The sequence below is a fragment of the Bubalus bubalis genome, chromosome 9 (assembly GCF_019923935.1).
Source record: "Bubalus bubalis isolate 160015118507 breed Murrah chromosome 9, NDDB_SH_1, whole genome shotgun sequence".
NCBI classification, from domain to species: Eukaryota; Metazoa; Chordata; class Mammalia; order Artiodactyla; family Bovidae; genus Bubalus; species Bubalus bubalis.
The window spans coordinates 96,264,735-96,269,179 of NC_059165.1; the positions used below are offsets into that span (position 1 = coordinate 96,264,735).

The 4,445-nt window shown below is 44.5% G+C and overlaps 1 non-coding gene across 1 annotated transcript; it reads right to left on the minus strand.

Annotated features, from left to right (window-relative positions):
- Positions 1 to 2,699: 2,699 nt before the first annotated feature.
- Positions 2,700 to 2,806, minus strand: LOC112587143. The gene has a single exon (XR_003111677.1). It is a non-coding gene; the product is annotated as a U6 spliceosomal RNA (small nuclear RNA).
- Between the last annotated feature and the right edge of the window lie 1,639 nt (positions 2,807 to 4,445).

A 4,445-nucleotide genomic window follows, 5' to 3' on the forward strand; every position in this document is an offset into this window, starting at 1 on the left:
TACCATGAAAACTTTCAGAGGTAGAGTCTGTATTTCTGGTATTTCCTTTCACCTCGGCCTCCAGTACAACTCAGCACTGCTGTTACTGATCCTTGACTTAAAATTTCAATATTTTGTTCATCATGGATTTTTTTTTTTTCACATTAATGGTGTTTTTGGAAAATATTACATTAAAATATTTATCTTGATTACTGAGTTGGTGACCTCTTTGCTTTCATGCCACATGTACCTCACCCTAGCACTGTTTAACATTTAAAACATCAAATGATATTGAGATACACAGTAAAGGGTCTTCCCTGGCAGTCCAGTGGTTAAGACTCTGGGCCTACACGGCAGGGGGTGTAGGTCCCATCTCTGGTTGGGGAACTAAGATCCCACATGCCCCGTTCCCTTTGTGGCTCAGTGGTAAAGAATGCCTACTAATGCAGGAGACAAAGGTTCAATCCCTGATCCAGGAAGATTGACCGGGCACGACGTGGAGCAACTAAGCCCATGCACCACAACTATTGGGCCTGTGCTCGAGAACCTGGGAACTGCAACTGCTGAGCCACGTGCTGAACTACCGAAGCCAGTACACCTAGAGCCTGTGCTCTGCGGCAAGAGAAGCCACTGCAGTGAGAAGCTCAGGCAATGCAACTAGAGAAAAGCCCACACAGCAACAAAGACCCAGCACAGCCACACACACACACACAAAGATCCCACATGCCGCAAGTCAAGGCAAAAACAAAACCAAAAAAAAATCCGGTTCCCTGCCCCCAACCACGGGAACCCACTGTCTCTGGTGTCTTGTGACTTCTTCCAGGGTTTCTCTTTTGTAAGATCAAATGTAATCTTATCCCTTCCGTTCCTTTCTACACAAAGCATAACACAGTGCAGTCAGTGACGCATCTTCCTTTTTTCATTGAACCCTGTGACCCCGCAGATCTTTTCTTATCAGTCCATCAGCACTTCCTCATTCTTTCTACTCTGATAGCCTGTGTCATCTCAGCATTTATTTCACCAACGGTTTTTTTTGAATTAACGCTTGCAGGTTTGTTGGTCTACTTTTACAAGCAACGCTGAGAGAAATACCCTCCTGCAGCATTGCTCACAAGGGCAGGCATCCTACCTAAAGAGTAAGCTCCCAGGAGCAGGATTGGCTGAGTCTTAGTGGCAAACAGAATCCCACCCAAAATGTTTCACTAAACAAAATGTAATGATGGGGACTTCCCTGGTGGTACAGTGGATAAGAAGGCTTCCCAGGTGGTTCAGTGATAAAGAATTCGCCTGCCAAGCAGAAGACCTGGGTTCAACCCCTGGGTCAGGAAGATCCCCTGGAGAAAGAAATGGCAACCCACTCCAGTATTCTTGCCTGGGAAATCTCATGGACAGAGGAGCCTGGCGGGCTACATTCCATGAAGTCACAAAGAATCAGACATGACTTAGCAACTAAACAACAACAGTGGATAAGAATCTGCTTGCCAATGCAAGGGTCACCAGTTCAATTCCTGATTCAGGAATATCCCACAAGCCGAGGAGCAACTAAGCCTGTGCACCACAACTACTGAGCCCTTGCGCCTAGGGCCCGTGCTCTGCAACAGAAGCCACTGCAATGAGAAGCCCACCCGCTGCAACGGAAGAGTAGCCCTGGATCGCCACAAATAGGGAAAGTCCACATGCAACAACGAAAACCCAGTGCAACTAAAAAAAAAAATATATATATATATATATACACACATATATATATATATTTTAAAGTGTAATGATGTGAGTGGGATAGGACGACCAACAGAGCGGATTCATTTTCTAGAGCTGCTGTAACAAATCACCACATTTAGTGGCTTCATCACAAACAGATTACCTTACACTTGCACAGGTCAGAAATCTGACCTGGGTCTCTTTGTGCTGAAATCTAGGCACTAGGAAAGCTGTGATCCTTCTGGATGTTCTGGGTAGGATCCATTTCCTCTGTTTCCAACTTCTAGGGGCTGCCTCCATTCATTGGCTCACGGCCACCTCCTTCCATCTTCAAAGATGGCAAAGATGGGGACTTCCCTGGCTGTCCAGTGGCTAAGGCTCCGAGCTGCCAATGCAGAGGGGCTCAGGTGCGATTCCTGGTCAGGGAACTAGATCCCACATGCCACAAGTAAAGATCTCATATGCTGCAGCTAAGACCCAGTGCAACCAAGTAATCAAATTCCTACCCCCCCAAAAAAAAATGACAGGGATGACTCAGAAGGCGGGTCATGTCACTCTGACCTCTTTTTCTGCTTTCCTCTTTCACCTGTAAGACCTTTTTTTAAAAATATATATGTATGCTTTTAATTTTTATTTACTTATTTATTTTTGGTTGTGCTGGGTCTTCGTTGCTGTGAGGCTTTTTTCTAATTGTGGCAAGTGGGGGCTACTCTCCAGTTGTGGTGCCCGGGCATCTCTTTTTGTGGAGCACAGGCTCTAGTCACACAGGCTTCAGTAGCTGTAGCACGTGGGCTCAGTAGTTGTGGCTCCCGGGCTCTAGAGCGCAAGCTCAGCAGTTGTTGTGCATGGGCTTAGTTGCTCCACAGTATGTGGGAATCACCTTGGATCAGGGATCGAACCCATGTCTCCTGCATTGGCAGGCAGGTTATTTGCCACTGAGCCACAGGGCAGTCCCTAAGGACTTTTGTGATTACCTTGAATCCACTAGGCTCATCTCTCTATCTTTTTTTTCTTTTTTTTTTTTTAACATGGAATGATTCAGGCATTTGCATATCATCTTTGTGCAGAGGCCAGGCTAATCTTCTCTCTATCCTTCCAATTTTAGTATACATGCTGCTGAAGCGAGCTTGCTAATCTTTTTTTTGGCCACGCCACTCGGCATGCGAGATCTTAGTTTCCTACTCAAGGATTAAACCTGCAGCCCCTGCAGTGGGAGCAAAGAGTCTCAACCACTGGACCAACAGGGAAATCCTCATTTTAACTACTTTGATGGGGTACAGTTCAGTGGTGCTAAGTATGAGAAATTCTGTACCCATTAAACATTTAACTCCCCACTCCTGAAATATCTGTAATTTTGTGCATGGCTTATTTCACTCAGCATAGAGTTTTCAAGATTCATCCATGGAGGACTGTGTGTCAGAAGGTCTCTCTCTCTCTCTTTTTAAAAAGGCTTTATAATATTTCATTGTAGCATATATCACAGTATGTCCATCCATTCATCCACTGATGGACACTTGGGTTGCGTCCACTTCTTGGCTACTGTGAATAATGCTGCTATGAACTCTGGATGTGCAGGGACTTCCCTGGTGGTCCAGGGATTGAGACTCTGAGTTTCCAATACAGGGGCCCTGGGTTCATCCCTGGCCAGGGAACTAGGTCCCCCATGCCACAACTGAGACCCTGACACAGTCAAACAAATATTAAAAAAAAAAAATGGCAGATTCATGTCAATGTATATCAAAACCAATACAATACTGTAAAGTAAAAAAAAAAAAAATTAATTAAAAAAATGGATGTACAAATATCTTTCTGAGTTCCTGCTTTCTTTGTACATACACCCAGAAGTGCAATTGCTGGATCACATGTTAATAATTTTTGAGGAACCACTAAACCATAAGCAAGTTTTGAATTCAGTAATGAGTTGGATGTCAGGAGCCTGGAAGCAGAGTGGAGACTTGTCCTCAAACCCATTTTGTGCCTTTTTGATTTAGAACTTTGTGAATGAATTACTTATTTAAAAATAATTATATAAAATAATTTTTAAAAAACATTGAAAGGAAAAGAAAAAGAGCAGGATCAGCTTGTTTCCTGGAGCCATTGAAAACACAAAATTGGAACCCATATAACTGTCCATGGCATATTAAAGTGTATAATGGGGCTTCCCTAGTGGCTCAGTGGTAAAGAATCCCCCTGCCAATGCCGGAGACGAGGGTTGGATCCCAGGGTCGGGAACATCTCCTGGAGGAGGAAATGGCAACCCACTCCAGTATTCTGGCCTGGAAAATTCCATGGACAGAGGAGCCTAGTGGGCTACAGTTCATGGGGTTATAAAAGAGTTGGACATGACTGAGGGCATACACTTACACACACAATGTGTACAACCTGCATGATAGAGCAGTGAAACTAAAGAGAGTGATTCACACCTAGATGGATGAAACTCATGAACAGGAACTCCAATGAACAAGCAAGTTAGGGCGCCCAACAGATAGATAGGAATTACATCAAGTCCAAGGACAGCATCTCCTCCAGACCTTGGCCTCAGCTCTTCCCCCTGTCTGGTACACCCTGCCCTGACATCCATGTGGCTCCACTGCAGCTCCCACAGATCAGAAAGATGGATCTAGAACCCCCAGATCTCCAATGACATCGTCTCCTTCCTTGCTTTGCTTTTTCTGTACCATATCACCATCTGCTATGCTATATATTTTTACTTGTTTATCCTCATTCTTGGCTGTTGTCCCACCTAAAAGTACAGGGAATTTTATTTA